This window comes from Thunnus maccoyii, chromosome 20, assembly GCF_910596095.1.
Source record: "Thunnus maccoyii chromosome 20, fThuMac1.1, whole genome shotgun sequence".
NCBI classification, from domain to species: Eukaryota; Metazoa; Chordata; class Actinopteri; order Scombriformes; family Scombridae; genus Thunnus; species Thunnus maccoyii.
In genome coordinates, this window is record NC_056552.1 from 11,763,100 (window position 1) to 11,781,311 (window position 18,212).

Consider the following 18,212-nt stretch of genomic DNA (forward strand, 5'->3'; position numbering starts at 1 on the left):
CCTCGTCCACTTACGCACAGTGGTGCTTTAAGTGCTAATGTCAGCATGTTAATATGCTCACATTTGCAATGCTAACATGCTGATGTTAAGCAGGTATAATGTTCACCATGTTCACCATCTTAGTTTAGCATGTTAACATGCACTTATTAGCACAACTGAGGCTGATAGGAATGTCTAGTTTTGTAGATATTTCATGAACCAAAATATTAAACAAATTTCATAATAATACATCCAATAGTTGTTGAGACATTTCACTAAAAGTCACAAATATAAACATTGTGGTAGCTCTAGACGAAGGAAAAGTCACAGGATCACCAATGTGATTAGGATTCTGGTGAACCTGAATAGTTGTTGAGATACTTCGGTGAGACTGACTGATAGACTGACAGAGTGACAGCAGTTAAAAATTATGATGATGTTTGGCAATATGGGCTGTTATGCCCAGGCGAAGCTCAATTCTGGAAGGTGAAAAGAAGTGGCTGGTGACATTGTGTGTCATGGATATAGCATGTTTCTGTCTGCAGCTCTCCACAGGCCAACAGTACAGGTTAGGACTGTGAGGGCATAGGGAATTTGAAATTTTCAGACTGTGCAAAAACAGGTGAAAAAACACAAAGTAAGCAAGGGGTGGATTTAGACTATATTTCAGCAAAATCAGACAGTGTGGTTGCCATGAGTGAATAACCTTTGCAATGGCATCCAGTAAAGCATATTTCCATTTGCTGGAATGATTAAAATTCTGTCAGCATATTTCAAAACAATCAGGGGTGCTTACAGGTGATGATATGTTTTCCCAAGACTATAATTTTATCACTGTTTATTTTACCCCTGTCTTGTTTGAATCTAAAAACAGAAAACGCATATGATAATTTAAGTGTTTTGTTTATCTTCTCTTCTTCTTTATATCTTCTCTTACACGACAGAGACAGACTAGACCTGTCTAGACTAAATAATGAATATTTTCTTCCTCCTTTTTTTTAAATTGAAATTGAAATTTGTTAAAGTTTGCTGAGGGGAATTGTTATGTCTTCTCAGTTAAATGATTTCCACCTTGTTGGAATTTTGTCTTACTTGTATGTGACAAACTGTAGGTCTCTGCCTGTCTTTGTGTCCCCAGATGCTACATATACCGTTGCTGATTTATTCCACCACCAGCAGGTTTATTCGTCTTACAAGGGTCTTCATTTCCTTGTGACACATTTAAACAGATGTTCTGGTGAAAAAATTGATAAAATATACTGTATGGAAGTTTTGCAAATCATTGTATTTTGCATAGAAACTAGAATTCAAAGTAGAAAACGTTTATTTAACACAAAATGAGAAGAATGGGTCTTTGTAGTTTTTTAAATACATTTACATGACTTTGTTCTATTTGTTTTCTGATTAAATTTTTTATTGTATTTAATTTAATTTATTTGTGTTATTCATGCAATGTCTGTGTGTAGCATAGAGGAGGCTATATATGACAGCTCCCCTTCTTCTTCTTTTTTTTTTAGTTACTTAGGGAACAACACATTTTCCCCCTAAACAGCAGACTGCAACAATATACTAGTACTAACCAAAATGACACTAATTTACATTAGGCCTTCCCTTTAAACTTAAATATGTGATCTGTAAACATTTAGCTTTCTTCTTTTGTAAACACATTCTTTCTGTAAACTCAATTGCAAGTGTCAATAAAACTTAACTATTTTCTTTCAGAGAGCTCTATGCAATGACCTTAATTGAAACCATATCATATTATGTAACATCAGTGTCTCTCTTTAACTGTTCAATACACAATGCACAAATGTTCCAGCAAAAACAAGATGCTGTAATTAATTAACCTTTTTGTCACAGCCTCTCTTTAGTTTCAGGTGCTTCTATATAACTCCTGTTATGCATTCAGTGTGAATCCGTAACTAAGGGACGCTCTTTTTCTCCCAACGAATGTAAGAGTCTGAGCGAGACTGGTTCTAAGAGAAGAGCCTGTTTGAACTCCAACTGCAAGAGTTGGTCTCACAAGAATGGAGCAAGCAAAATCAAGGTTCTGGGACAGCTTTTAGAGGTTTGATAATAGTGTCATTATCGAACCAAGGACAAGAAGAAACATCACAGCAAGGGACATTGTTCATCATCACAGGACACTTTTTATCTAGTTATTGCACACTGAGTGTTGTATAATACATGCAATACATTTATTTTTCAGTGGAAATGTTTTCAGTGCCAATACATGTTTCAGTGCCAATACAACTTTTTCCAGTGTTTCAATGCCAATGTTTCCTTTTTCAGTTCAGGTTTTGTTTTCAATGCCAAATTTTATTTTTGATGCCAAAATTTAACTGTTGCTGTTCTGGCCCCAAACCCTCTTCCCCTCACTCCCGCCTGCCCGCACAAGAGCTACAAGAGCATGGCCAGGTCGCTTACACACACACATACACACACACACTTTCTTCTACTTTATATTATTTACTGTTTTTATTAATAAAAATTTAAATAGACAGAGTTTTTCTCTTGCTAGGCTTTTTCAGTGTAGTTTTTATCTTTTCACTTAATACCCTACACCACTGCACCACTATCTGAGCATAACATGTTTCAGCTTCTGTGAGATGCCTGGAACAGTATGCTACTGGCTTCCATTCCCTATCCTGGACCTGGAGGAGCACACCTCCCAGTCCATAACTGCTGGTGTCAGCTGAGACAGTTGTGGGTCTGCTGAAATAATAATAGGCGAAAACTGGTGCATTTGTCAGCAGCACTTAAATGTGTTTGAAGGCAGATTGTTGTGAGTGGCCCCAAGTCCATTCTTTGCCTTTCAGAAGTACATACAGTGATTGACTTATTGTTGAGTGGCTGGTGATGTACCACCCCAGGTAGTTCGCCATGCCCAGGACTCTTTTCTGTTCCTGAACATTTACTGGTTGTGAAAGCTTGCAAATGGCCTCTACCTTGTCAGAGTCAGGCCTGACCCCTGACTGGTCAATGAGATGACCCAGGAACTGCAGCTGGCTCAATCACTGGCCTGAGGGAGCATTTCTCTTTGTTGAGTTTCAAGCCAGCAGACTCGATGCACTGCATTACATTCTCCAGCCGGGTGTTGTGTAACTCCATCAAGTCCCCATAGACTAAGATGTCATCCATAAAGACCTCCACACCTTCCAGCAACTGCAGAGTCTTCATCATCTTCCTCTTGAAGATTTCAGGTGTGCTGAAAATCCTGAGAGGTAGCCATTTGAAACAGTATCTGCCAAACGGCGTTATGAATGTTGTCAGCTTACAGCTGTCAGGATAAAATAGAATTTGCCAGAAGCCACCGGCAGCATTGAGAGAGGAGAACACAGTCGTGCCACTTAGCTTAGCAGTTATTTCATCTGAGGTAGGTAGGATATACTGCTTTCTTTTCACTGATTCATTCAGCTTCTTCAGGTAGATGCAGATCCTGAGTTTGCTAGTGTTCTTCTTCAGAACTGGCACCATCGGCGCACACCAGTCTGCGTCACCTGCTCAATGACACCATTGTTCTCCATTCTTTGCAGTTAATTTTCAACTTTCTGCAGCACTGGATGAGGCACTCGGCATGTACTGTGTACAGCATATGGCTGAGCATCATTCTTTAACTGTGTTTTCAGAGGTTCAGTTTTTAGTGTCCCACGCTCACCATAGGCCTTTGATGTCAACTGGTGTGTGTGTCACTTCATCTACTCTCCTTACCAGGTTCAATCTCATGGATAGGAACCATCTGAGTAATTTATTAACTGTGCGTCCACAGACTACATAACCCGTGATTCAGTAGGACTTTTCCTTGTAGTTAACGGTAGCCTTGAACATGCCAAGAAACAGCAGGTCACCTCTTGGTCTGTCCAGTGGAATGTGTGCTGGTTCCAGTGTTCTCTCTGGAGTGAATGTGTGGAATGTGTCCTCACAGATGATGTTAACATCTGCCCGTGTCAATTTTAAATTCCACTGCAGAGGAATCCACATGCACCAACACAGTACACTGTTCACTTATCTTGTCTGCATTACACACTGAGCCTAGGAAATAAGGTGGCTGGTCTGCCTGCTCTGTGACCTCATTCACTGATTTGCTCTTGTGGCACACTCTGGCCACTCTGGCTTTTTTCACATTTACCACATTTTCTTTCATTTCCTCCCCATTGTCTGTGTTCTGGCTTTCCTTGTGGTTTCCAGTTTTTACTGCATTTGTATGCAACCTCTTGCACTGTTCCCACTGTCTCTCCCTGCATGCTTACTTGTGTGGCAACCTCCTCTGGTTGTCTAACGGTCTGTATTGCACCAGCATTAGGTCTGCCATTAGCTGTAGCTGTTGTGCCCTTAAAACAGGGAAAATAGTGAGGGAAGAGGGATGAAGAAACCCGCACACTTCTCTCGTTTTCACTCGTTTGTATTGAGTGAGGCAGAGAGCGCGATTCCCCCTACTGGAGTCATGAGGCATTACCAATAGATCGACGCACAATCAACCCAGAAAAAGAATACACATTACCTATTTGTACGGTTTACATTCTGGCTGGATATTCTCCACAGTAATAACCTTAGCAACATAACTGAAATAACAATAAAATTATGTATTAAGGAAATGAAATATATAAGACATATAATTGCATAACTCTGAAAAGAAATAAAATCATGTTTCTGAAAAATCTAATTATTTTCAAATTCTTAACTACCACATACTCCCCCTCAAAATAGATGTTGTCCCCAACATCCAGACATTTGACCTTTAGTGCAATTAAGAGGTTAAACTACATACCATCAATAAACATTCAATGTGACATTACATACTATCACTTTTGCTATACCTTGCCTTATGCTCTACAAGTGTTCTTTTACAGGCTGGACCTTTTTTCATACATTCCTTCATATGGGTTAATACCCAGAGTCCATCAGTGTTCTCTGTTGGTCTGTGGGGCCTAAAGTGTCCAAGTTAACACAGTCCATTGCTGGCTTGTAACATAGTTCTGCTATTGCAGCATGTCCAAAGCAACTATACTCTCCTTTGATAAAGGTCCATGAGAGTGAAATGATTAACTGCAATCATGTGATGTTCTTTAGATGTGTAAGGTGAGCTGTAATCACAGTCTAAATGTGTACCAATTGTTCAACAGTCCCTTTGAATGTCAATTCTGTGTTGAACAGTCCATTTGCTTTGTCTAGAGTATAATGTATGTGCATTTACTCAGTTCAGTGACCTATGCTGTGTGTGATCACGATGTTTCTACCACCCATGTCCATAGGGTTGCTGGTAGTAGTATGGCTGCACAGTGTGTGTCCATGGCACCTCAAGGTTTGTATGATGTGATAGTGTTCTCAGATTGTAGCAAGCTGGTGAGCCCAGTCGATCATATGTGAAGACCTTAGGTCGCCTGTGCTGTCTAGGCCGCTGAGGCCCCGACTCACTGGTCCTGTTGTGCTCACTTGGGACAGGTGAAGGGATAGCCTCTTCCACAGGTAGGTCCTCAACATAACTGTCCTCTTGGTCCGGTAAGTGCTCCAGTTGGTTTATCACTTCATGTTCTCTCTCTGATTCAGATGACGCATTTTCCTCCAACTGTATTTGTTCAGCAGGTTTATCCGTCCTCTCAGGATTTGACGTCTGAGGTTGACATGGCTGAAATGGCTGCTGAGGTTGCACTGGATAATATTCATCGTCGTCCTCCTCTTCCTCTGACTGCTCCACTTCCTCAGTTGTCTCTACAGTTCTTTTCTTTGCTCGCGGCTGGACAGACATTTCGAGTGGCAGATGGTCACACGGTAGGAGAAGATTGCGGTGTAATATCCTTGATCTCCCTTTTCCCTTCTCAGGTCTGAGTTCATAGACAGGGATGTCTTCACTGACTCGACGGACAACTGTATGGACCACATCCTCCCAGTGGTTTCTCAACTTGCCTGGACCACCACGAGGTGTCATGTTCCTGATTAAAACGCGATCACCAGGCTGTAATACTGAGCTTTTCACTTTACTGTCATAAAGTCTTTTGCTCCTTGTGGCCGCTTTATGAGCATTCTCTCTTGTGATCTGGTATGCCTCTTCCATGCCCTGCTTCCACTTTTCCATGTAATGATGATGATTACTGTCTCCTTGTTCTGGGGTCAAGTTAAACAACATGTCAACTGGCAAGCGTCGAGAGCGTCCATATAACAAGTAAAAAGGAGAGAAACCAGTCACCTCACTTTGAGTACAATTGTACGCATAGATAAGTTTGTTCAGTGAGTCTTTCCAGTTGGTCTTTTGTCTTTCTGTGAGTGTCTTTAACATTTGGAGTAGTGTTCGATTAAACCGCTCCACCTGTCCATTCCCTTGGGGGTGATAGGGAGTAGTTCTCGACCCTGCAACTCCACAATAGTTTTTCAGTTGTGCAAACAGCTGATTTTCAAATTCGCCACCCTGATCATGGTGTATTCTTGTCGGGAAGCCAAACCTTAGAGCATAGTCATTAAAGATTTTGTCTGCAGCTGTCTTGCCTGATTTGGAAGTCGTGGCGTACGCCTGGGCGAAGCGTGTAAAATGGTCGATGATGACAAGAATATATTCATAACCACCCTTGCACTTGTCAAGGTGGAGAAAATCAACAGAGACAAGCTCAAACGGGTGAGTTGTGACAATGTTAGTCAGTGGTGCTCTTGTGTCACGGCAAGGCTTCTTGTGTTTAAGACACACACATCTTCTCATGACATAATCCTCTATCTCTCGTTGCATATAGGGCCAGTAGAACCGGTCCCGTATCAGTGACGTTGTCCTATCTACACCTTGATGGCCCATTTCATCGTGGAGTTCCCTCAACACTGTACTTTTGTGCTTTCCTGGTAGGACCAGCTGTTTTCTGTGAGCTGTTTTTCTGTATAAGACTCCATTCTCACTCATCTCTAATTTGTCCCATTCTCTCAGAAGACAAGTGATCTGTGAGCTGAGTTGTTTCAGTTCTGGACCTGATGGCTTTTGCTCTGATAATTTACACTGAATCACAGGTCCAATAGTCGGATCACTCCTCTGGTCCTGTTTGATCTGTCCTGTTGTCAGCGGGATGACGGATGTGTCTGTAGTTATGGTTGCACACTTGGCCGAGACACCCATGGACCATGACACACTAGATTCATCCTGATTTTCCACTGCCTGTGAAGTTGCTCCAAGCACATCATATGACATTTCCTCTGAGCACTCTTTCATGAACTTCTCCATATCTATAGGCATCCTAGACAGACTATCTGCATCAATGTTTTCCTTACCAGGGCGATATTTGATCGTGAAATGGAAATCTGCCAATTCCGCTACCCATCGGCACCCTGTTGCATTCAATTTGGCAGTAGACAGTACATAGGTGAGTGGATTATTGTCGCTGTAGACTGTGAAGAATGGCGCATAGTAGAGGTAATCACGAAATTTTTCTGTGATCGCCCACTTGAGGGCTAGAAACTCTAACTTGCCTGAATGCAGATGGTAATTCTTCTCGGCTGCAGTTAAAGTACGAGAGCCATAAGCGATTACACGGAGCTTTCCATTCTGCTTTTGATACAATACTGCACCTAGTCCCTGGTTTGATGCATCAGTATGCAGAATAAACGGCTGCGAGAATTCTGGGAAGCCTAGAACAGGAGGCTGAGCTAGACAGTCTATCAACTCCTCTAATACTGACTGATGCATGTCGGTCCACTGAATAGGTGTACTCGATGGAACTCCTCTGCCGTTTCGTTTTGTTTGCCACTTTCTCCTTTTGTTTTGCAGGGTTTCAGTTTCTGCAGGTCCTTTAAGCAGGTCATACAGAGGGCTGGCGATCCGTGAGAAATCCTTGATGTACTGTCTGTAATAACTCAACAGTCCCAACACTGCTCTTAACTCACCAACAGTACCTGGCTGTTTGTTTTTCAGAGCCATCACTGCAGCAGTATCGGCTGGATCTATCCTGTTTCCCTCTGCAGACACAATCCTGCCGAGGTACCGTACTTCCGCTTTAAAGAGGTCACACTTCCTGGGTTTTAGTTTTATTCCATGCTCCCTCAGCCGTCGCAGGACCGTCCTGACGTCATTAACATGATCCTCAAATGTTCTGCTAAACACTAGGACATCGTCAAGATAAGGCACACATATTTTGTCCCTTAATCCCTCCAAGCACTCTTCCATGCAGCGCTGAAATGCTGCAGGCGCGTTCATGAGTCCAAATGGGATTCGTACCCATTCATATAGGCCCCAGGGGGTCACGAAGGCTGTTAGATGTTTACTGTCCTTACCCATGAACCCCTGGTGGTATGCCTTACCCTGGTCCAGCAGTGAAAAGAGGGTGTTTCCACCCAGATTGTCCATAATGTCCTGCACTCTGGGGATGGGGTGGCGATCTGGGTGAGTTTTCCTGTTGAGCTCCCTGTAGTCGATGCATAAGCGCAGAGTACCGTCTTTTTTTCTCACACAGACTACTGGGGAGGAATAGGACGAAGTGGATTTTTCCACCCACCCCTGCGCTATCAGATCCTGTAAGTAGTCTTTCATCTCCTGGTACAAGGGCTTTGGGACAGACAGATACGTCCTCGACGCTGGTTCATTATCTTTTAGTGAAATGTTCATTTGCAGATTTTCCACACAGCCTATGTCATCATCAGACCTAGAGAATGACTGTGATTCTTCTCTTAACATCTGACTTATAACTTGTCTTTGCTGTTCATTCAGGTGTGTCAGGTCAACAGGGGGGTCCCATTGCTCATCAGTGGGAGTGTCCTCACTAGAACTCTTAGCCTGGACTTTGTGGACTGAGGCAGTAGGTAGGCAGTCTGATTTGAATATGTTGGCAGGATATACTGATCTAACAGACTGCACTGTTCCAATAGCAGTCCTTCCTGACAATGTGAGGTCATGGCTGGTAGGATTTTGCACACTGACAACAATTTTTGGGGTCATGCCTGCTTTCACTGACACCAGAGTGTCACAAAACTCGAGTCCTTCAGGCCACTGCGGGTTCTCATGAGGCTCAAAAATCAGAGTCTTATCCTCCTTGAAGGGTGGGGCCTGTACCCGACATTCAATCTGGATGGAGCTGCGTTTAGGCACACTGACTCTCTCATTTGCTGTTCTCACATTGTGCTCACATGGCTGCCCTGCACTCACTGCATTAATAAAGGCTTTGGCTCTATTCTTTCTGAGGTGAGGGAAAGCTATCCTTACTGTTTTCAAGAGCTTTTCTCTGTCCCTGTGCTTTGTCCGGTCCAGCACACTATTCACCACCAGGTACTCAATGACATTAAAGCCAATAATGGGACATGGTTGTTGATTACCTTTTAGCACTAGCATGGGTATCAGTAACTCTTCATCATTAGCAGTAAGTTTAAAGCTTACCTCAAGCCACCCAATGTATGGCATTTCTGTTCCATTGGCTGCTTCAATGTGCAAAGGGTCAAGTGGATCAATTAGCTCTGCTACATCCCTTAGTTTTGCATCAGGTAAGTGGCTCTCTTTCCAGACCTCATCTATAGCACAAATTTGTGAACCTGTGTCCCAAAGTGCCTGAATTCTCTGTTTGTGCAGAAAACACCTGATGACACATTTCTTTCCTACCAACTCCCTTACAGTTGGTGTTTTCACCGGTTCGTTAATTTTTCTACACTTGGACTTCTCACATGACTGTGCTTCCTGTTTCTTAATGCCTGAACATATGTATGGCTTACAGTGTCTTTTGTGAGCCTGCCAGTGGGTCTCTTGGCATTCTTTTGAACAGTACAGTGTTGTTTTACAAACAGAACAACATTTTAGTTCCTTCCTTTCTTTCTCTTCTTCACAGCTAGCACAACAGGGGGACTTATCTGTACTGCAGGTTGCCCCATGTCCCGTGGGAGCAACCCCTCTTAGTTTAAAGGGATCTCTCTAGCTGGTTTTGTCAGTCTCTGTGCTTTACATCCTGCACGAAAATGCTCACTACTTCCGCACCTAAAGCAGTGTCGACAGTAGTCCTCACCTGCCTGGATACAAGCAAAACACCTAGGGCGGGGGCGTGGTGCTGGGTAATATCGCTGTGGTGCAAATCTTTGCTGGAACTGTGCTGTTTCCCTCACATGTCCAGGTCCAAGCGCTGGTCGGTACTCCTGCACCGTTGCTGGTGGCTGCTGGTGGTAAAACTGCATACAGTTTTGTTCAGCCTTAAAGGAGGAGGGCTGTGGGGTTGCACGTGCTGACTTTTGGATGGTTTCTCTAATCTGGGAAACTTCAGCTCTCAGATCTTTCAGCAGCGCCATGTCAGAACGTATTTCTTTCATTTCTGAGAGGAGGTCCGGGGGTAGAGTGGCTGTACTTTGCTGGGTGGTACTTTTCTTTTCCACTGGGGATTCACTGGGCTGGACAGTGTTTACATGAGTCACTCGTGATGGGGCTGAATGTTTCTTTTTGTCCTGTCTCTCCTTTTCATTGGCACATGCAATGTTCACCTTCTCCAGCAATAGCTCATCTGATGTATTTGTTTGCAGGAGGTAAGGCTGCAGGTCACTTTTGATATTATCATTCTGCAGACCAGTCAGGACAGTATGCATGAAAAGACTCTGGACTAGTGCCGGGTCGTATTTGAGGCTTGATTCAACTTCCTGAGAAGCAAACAGAATTTTCTGTCTCAGGTCCATTGCCCTTATCAGGAAATTTTGGGGTGTTTCTTTACTACTCTGGACCTCAGAGGTGAGTTGTTTATATAACTCTGTGGCACTTCTTTCCTGGTAATGAGACCTGAGGATTCTCCTAAGAGCAGGCAACGTGAGGTTTTCTTTTCCTTCAAGGTAACTCCTTAACTGCAGGCCTGGTGTGATGGCACGGATTACAGCATCAGTGATCTCTGAGTCTGGGTAGCCTTTGCTGAGCCCATTTTCAATTTGCCTAGCCAGACTGGAAAAGGTGAGCCTATCTTTTTGTCCGGGCTCCCCTATTTGGCCTGATATCTTAAATTCTTTGTGCCACATAGAGCCATTTGGCAGTGCTGAAGCCATGTTCTTCACTGGGATGCTAGAACTCAAAGGTAGGTTCATGCTATTTTTCATCAGATCATGCATTGCACTCTCTTTTTCACGTAATGACAGCCTTAATACCTCTACCTCCTTCTGGAGGCTCTCCTGTTCCTCAGTTTGATTTAGAAGTTCACTTGCACTATGTTCTTTGTCCATTTTTATTTTGTCTATGATGTCCTGAGCGTTCAGGAGTTCAGACATACCTTCATCCTCTAGGTTGGCCAACTCTTCCTGTTCAAGGTACCTTATGACATGTGAGACTAACTGACTGCGTGTCTTTCCAGTCACATGCTCTTTCCCTGGTCCTGAGATTTGAAGTGCATCACATACTTTAATCAGCTGCTCTACAGTCAGTTTATACAGTGCTCCTTTAATCTCCAGCTGCAGTTTCTCTAATTCAGATTCCATTTTATCAGAGGAGTTGGCATAAACAGTCAAATGAGGGTTTATCAAGCTTAATTGGTTTTCGCTGCTCCCTAGTGGTCACGTTGCTCACTTCAGGACACAAACCACCAATATTGGTCTGAAAACCACCTCTGCTGCTTTGCTGAGCTCCTTTCTGATGCCTGGGTAGTTTGGGGGGATGATCGACAAGAGGATTTCTCTTACAGGTTAGGGATGGTCCTCCAGCCAAACATCCCAGCGGTGCCTCCAAATGTTGTGCCCTTAAAACAGGGAAAATAGTGAGGGAAGAGGGATGAAGAAACCCGCACACTTCTCTCGTTTTCACTCGTTTGTATTGAGTGAGGCAGAGAGCGCGATTCCCCCTACTGGAGTCATGAGGCATTACCAATAGATCGACGCACAATCAACCCAGAAAAAGAATACACATTACCTATTTGTACGGTTTACATTCTGGCTGGATATTCTCCACAGTAATAACCTTAGCAACATAACTGAAATAACAATAAAATTATGTATTAAGGAAATGAAATATATAAGACATATAATTGCATAACTCTGAAAAGAAATAAAATCATGTTTCTGAAAAATCTAATTATTTTCAAATTCTTAACTACCACATAGCCTGCATGTGAAGTCTTTGTCCAGTATCCCAACAACAATACAGTCGCAGATATTTTTGTCCTTGGTTGCACCAAATTCATAGTGCTCTGAGAGTTCGTACAGGGCTCTAATGAAACACTCTGGGCTCTCAAGCACTTTGGGCTTCACATAGCAAGATGTTTGAAAAGTGCTATATAAATAAAGTTGAGTTGAGTTAATATTTAGTCATCTTAACTTCACTGACCTTCTTGGTTGTGATGTTAGTTCAGTTCCATTGTGTTTTCTTTTAGTGGTTTCATTATTTATTTGTATGCAATTTGCATTTATTTTGCATTGCATTTAGTTTGTCCATGCATTGGACTATATCATTGTGAAATGGGAAAAAATGGACAATCTAGGTTATGTAAATGTACAAAACCTGAAAATGAAAGAAGATGTAGAGAGTGAGATTGTGGAACATTTTTTCTCGAAAGTGCATTAACACTGTGGATTACAGCTTGGAAAAGCTCTTGACAGCTATAATGATTTCACATAGTCTTTTTGACCAAGGGGGACTACAAGAAACTACACCTGCAGCTGCATAAATGCTGAGAATGCCATCTCTCCATCAGTCAGTATGGATTATTCTCCCACAAGAGAATTTCAACCCGCATTTTTAAACAGTTTTTAGCAGTCTAGGACAGAATTTTGTGACAGACTCAGGTGTCAAAACAAGTGTAGTAAAACTTTCTTAAATTGGTCAAGAGGGAGGCTTGTCAGCATGGCAGAAGGAAGTCAGAACAGAAAAACAGATCCACAGGGCTGAGACAAACAGGAAGGAGGTCATAACAAAGTCTGGAACACTAAGGCAACATAAAATAACATTGTGTCCTCTGCATATATACATTGAGGTCAACTGCAAATGAGGAGCAACAAGGTGTGCACATGTCTATTTCAAGTGACAAGCAGGAGCAAGAAAACTCAGTGACAGCTGGGGGGCAGGTGATGAATGACAGCTCTGAAATGTTAGGAAAGGTCATTATGCAGATTAATCAGATACAACAAGAGACAGGGCGGGGGGGCTGGTGGTGGGGGGGCAGATGAGGATGCCATGACAGACCACCTTGAAGGAGATGACCCACCACTTCGAATTTAAGATGTTTATACAGCTTCATGCGCAGCTAACTGAAATCAGAAGCAGCATAAATGCGTCTTTTAGATAAAGTGATTCATAACACCATCATTTTATGTATAAGCTCTAAAAAGTCAATGCCATGCAATTTAATGGAACAAAAGAGAAGACAAAGTGTGGTTTTCTTCAACTTAAAAGATGCAATTGCAGCATAATATGAAGGTTTCAAACATGACAGTTCACTTTTCCAGTCAGCGTTTAGGGAATGACATGGTCCAGGGTTAAACTCAGGTCAGCTTCTCTTCCCTGTATGTTGTTGCCTGATTAGACATGTTTGTACTCAGAAACTTCTTGTGGAGACTTCTTGTGGATTTTTATCCTGAAACATCAACTTTGCAAAGAGCATCTGATGAATGTTGAAGAGTGTACTTTACTGAAATATGTTAATGCAGTCACTCAGGAGTTTGCACTTCCCTTTAACTGAAATTCTCACCCTGTCAAAATGACTGGGTTGTTTCACACAACAGTTCTTAAAAGTCCCATTTCGTGTCTCACATGAAAGTGGACAGTAATGACAATGCTCACCTGTGACAGGACTGAAGCAAATTGCAGTTCAGAAATTATGTTACAGATTTTTACACCAGACAAATTTTAACTCTGCTGAAGTATTTATTCCTGCACTGAACTTCTTGATTGATCTTCCTGATTGACTGAATTTTAAAAATTCATCCACAGGACATTTTGGGATTCGGTGGTGCTTTATTAAATCATGCGCTGTATTTTAAAGTTTTAATGTGTAAATTTACACTGCCTCTCTAAAGAATAACTTAAATAACTTTGAGGTTTTATCAGGGGTTTTTTTGTTTTCTTGTAGGAAGGGGGTGTACTTTGAATCAATTTGTGTTGCTATATTTACTGCATGTTTTAATTGTTTATTTTATTGATTATTTAGGTCTTGGGCTGGCCCTGAGAATTAAAATCACAGCAGTACCAAACCTGGAGCCCCAAGGGATCACAAAATACATCTTAGGGGTCTTGAGATGATTAACTGGAAAGCAGAAGTTACATTTCTTTTTACTGACTTTTTGCAAATCTTTATTGAATAACTTAAATTTTGTTTCACAGGTTTGCTCTTTGCCAGTAATTTCAGAATCATTTCCTCAAAGTTTCCTGGAGAGAACTATGTAATTTGATACTAATTACATGGAAAAGTGAGACAAAGTTGTGAGACAGTTAATGGAGTTAGTTGTGTTGAGTTTGTGAGCAGCTCTAGATAAATGTTCAGTGTGTAGTATTTAGTAACATCTAAAAGAACAGACTTGGTAAAAATTGAATAGATTATTTATAAGTATATCTTAATTAGTGTCTAATCAGCTGAAAATAATAATTGTTGTGTTTTCGTTACCTTAGAAATAAGCCCTTTATATCTACATGGGAGCGGGTCCCCCTCCACGGTGGCCGCCATGTTGCATCACCATGTTTCTACAGTAGCACAGAACGGACAAACCTAACACTGGCTGCAGTGAGGGCCTTACGCGTTTTAGATTCAGTGGGCGACTTCCGGAAATGCACCGGTTTTAAAACAAAGTAGAAGAACGATCCAAACATTTTGTATTGTGAGAAGTTTTTGAAACCAAAATCTGATAAATGGAGGATCATACTTATTTAGAAAATCACAGCAGCGTGAATTGTCATAGTCAAAGAAACGAAAACACGAAGAAGCTAAACGAAATCGGGACAAGCAACGGCATAAAACGAGGATAAACCCAGATGGAAATCCCTGATGAGAGAAATGTTTGCAGACTAACGCCGAAGTTTCCTGTTTACTGCTGGACAGGTAAGAGTGTAATGTATATTTATTTTGCCCCGCTGGTAATGGTTCAAAACCTAGATGATGTACAATGTTTATTAGTAGTACATTAGTTTCACTGAAAAGAAACTCTGCCACGTAACGTTAAATAAACACACTTTGGCCTCAGTTTGTGCTTCTCACAGAGCTGGTGGTCTGACAAGAGACAACAGGGAGGCGATGTTGTGCAAATAACCCAAAGATTTATTCATTTTCTGTGGCAGTAAGACAACACATTGACTGATAACTAAGATATTTAGCGCTGGTGATGTGCTAAAGACAGTAAGTCAGAGTAATGAGTTAGTGTGAAAGATAAACTGAGGAGAAGTCTTTTCACAGTGCTCCGTAATTTCATTGTTTGCTCCTAATTTGTCATTTAGGAGCACATGTACACATTGGGGGGCAAAGTTAGTTTATAGTCCAACATAAGTAACGTTTTCCCTGTTTCAATGTTGAAAAACATGTAATTGCTACCAGAGTTTTAATTTTGCATTTATCAGTCAGAAGTAGAATTTTTCTGTTATTTATTTTGGTGTGTTTATCCAGGCCAGCCAAGGCTCCCAACATCTTAGGACGTAATATAATGTATTACAGGGGTTTGTGACTGTGTCATAAAGCTCTTATTTTCTTGATGTTGCTGTTGTTTCTCCAGCTATGAGAGAGGTCCTATAGCATCGATGCATGGTATTGCCTTTATCTTCATCCTAAAGTGACTGTGTAATAGGTCAGGGGTATTTCACCATGTGCCATTGATGGCTGGAAGTATGCCTCCAGTTTTCATTACAACCAAAGACAACAAAAGTTGGTTTTACTGAATAGCTACTTCTCTCTGGCTGAAAGTGTGTTAATCAATTAAAATATCTGATCTAGTCTGTTGTTGGGATGAAAATCTGCATGGAATAAGGTTAAACAGTTTCTGGTGAGCACATTGGATAGATAGATAGATAGATAGATAGATAGATAGATAGATAGATAGATAGATAGATAGATGATTTATAATAGTAAGTTCGTTCATTTGTGCTGTTTTATTTTTCTCAGGCACTATGGGTTGGCATTATTCACCATGTCTGTGACATTCACACCCGCCATATCGGAAGTATTGCAGACCAAGTCAGGAGAGGTCTAGGTAAGTAAAACACATTTGTTTGCCTATGTAGCATATTAACTTACCCTGTAAGTCCGACTCTTGGTTAAATAGCACTATTTTTACATGTACAACTGTATAAAATGTATGAAATAGTAAATTAGCTCCCTGCAGCTGCTGCTCTACACACAGCTCCTGGAGCAGATGAGGAACAGCAGTGCCAGTGAATCATGGGTGTTGTTCTGCCATGAGAGCATCTTCATCCAGAACAGTAAATTGAATACCTTTGGTGTGGTATTGGTCTGACCCTTGTCAGCTATTATATGTGCAGCAATTTGACTGCTGGAAGGTGATAGGATAAGTTTAATCACACTGCTTTTAGTGTTCAAACAGACTAATGATTTTATAGATTATTCTGTCTTTATCAGTCAACTCTGAAGAACACAGAATAAGCTGTCAAAATGTTTGTGTTTGAACAGTAAAAGCTGCATGTTTATGTTATCCTTTTATTGTCCAGATTGAAAAGGATGTCCAAAATGTTTCTGCTAAATAAAAGATATTTTTATTACAAATGTCATTATTCTTAGTGTTTTTATATTTTTATTTTGTTGTTCAAACTAGTGAATTACAGTTTACATAACCTGAAGTGGCAATGAAAATTAATCCATAACATGTACTACAATGCCCTGTTCTGAGGATCATTGGTATTCCAACTTCACTACTGTTTTATGTTGCTTTATAAATGTAAATAATGACAATATAAATTAATGGTGGAAGTGGTAATGACAAGATACTGACTGCAGGGAAATACTGTCATTGTATAAGTATATATTAATATGTTTATCATTGCAATTACCACAGCACATCTGATGAATATCTTTTATTTGGTAAACTTGCACATTTAAGCTGAACAAATGTGAATATATGAACAAAAAGTTTAATAATTATCCAGAAAATATATAAATATAGAAAATGTATAGAACAAGTATAAAATAAATAAAATATCAGAAATGTAACAAATGGTCGAGTGAGCTAGAGGGTGATCGCTGGTAGTGAGGAAGCCGGTGAATCAGATCAATAAACGTTATTTTCTGATTGTTTCACAGCGGTTAGCTTCTAAAGCACAAACACACCCACACACCACCTCAACCCTGTAGCTGTACGCTGCCCCCCCTGATTTGGTCTGAATACGGGCTAAACAGAACAGCGAGGCAGATTACAGGCGCAGTATTCCCGCCATGAACGGGCTGTGTAAAAGGGGCTACTGACTCACAGTACACTGATAATACATCAAACTATACAGACTACAGTAATGTAAAGCACAGAGCTGCTATGTAAATACAACTTTGTGTTGTATTGGCATTTTTAATATCGTGCAGAACGGGCAGGAATATGATAAAATAATTGTATAAATATTAAAATTGCACAAACCTCAGTTGCTTCGGTCCCTTTGGGGGGTTTCCAGCCTCTTCCCTTGCTTCTGCATGCTGGTGTTTGCTCTCCTCCCTCGCTTGGCCCTGCCTGCAGCAGCACCACTAACTCGCCCTCTTCCTCTCCCCCTGACCTCCGGTACTTGACTCTGCAAACGGATAATAAAAAATGTAACGTTATCCTACCAACGCTATCTCGCTATCAATAATGTCTAACATTAGAATAAAATAACGTCAGTTTTGTTTAGCATGACGTTGCTAATGTTAGCTTGTATTACCAAAACAATAAAACACTCATAATTGTTATCTTACTTGTGAGCTATAACCTATAGTACTATAGACTAAATAGCTAAATACATATTCACCTCATCGCTTGACTTGTTAGAAATGCTCGGAGCTGTTGTGGACAATGACATCTTTAGCAAATAGCTTCCTGTCCTTGAAGGCCACCGTAGCTTCTGGACCCTCTCCGAAGTCTTAGGAAGGGGAGGGGTGAGCGACAGAGTGCTTCAATCTAGAACCTCACTGTTAGAGGTCGCTAAATCCCACACATATTACACACTGGACCTTTAACATCATTTATTTATCATGGACAATTTCATTCTTCATACTGAATTTTTATTGCCTGTAGACAATTCCACAATTGTGCCTCTTTAGTTGACCTGCTGTGCACTGACAAAAAGGCTCTAGGCTACATTATCTAAGCAAACAATTGGAATTAATTAATTGTAAGTTGAACAAGTGAACCCCATCTCTATTTTACCTGCTAGT

General features: G+C 41.2%; 1 protein-coding gene across 1 annotated transcript in view; it reads right to left on the reverse strand.

The window, feature by feature from the left end:
• The window catches only part of tbata (thymus, brain and testes associated), a 29,425-nt gene extending 11,869 nt beyond the window's left edge, over positions 1-17,556 (reverse strand). The window contains exon 1 of the mRNA XM_042398031.1: positions 17,443-17,556. The gene's annotated coding sequence lies outside the window, so the exon portion shown is untranslated. The remainder of the gene's footprint in view (positions 1-17,442) is intronic.
• Between the last annotated feature and the right edge of the window lie 656 nt (positions 17,557-18,212).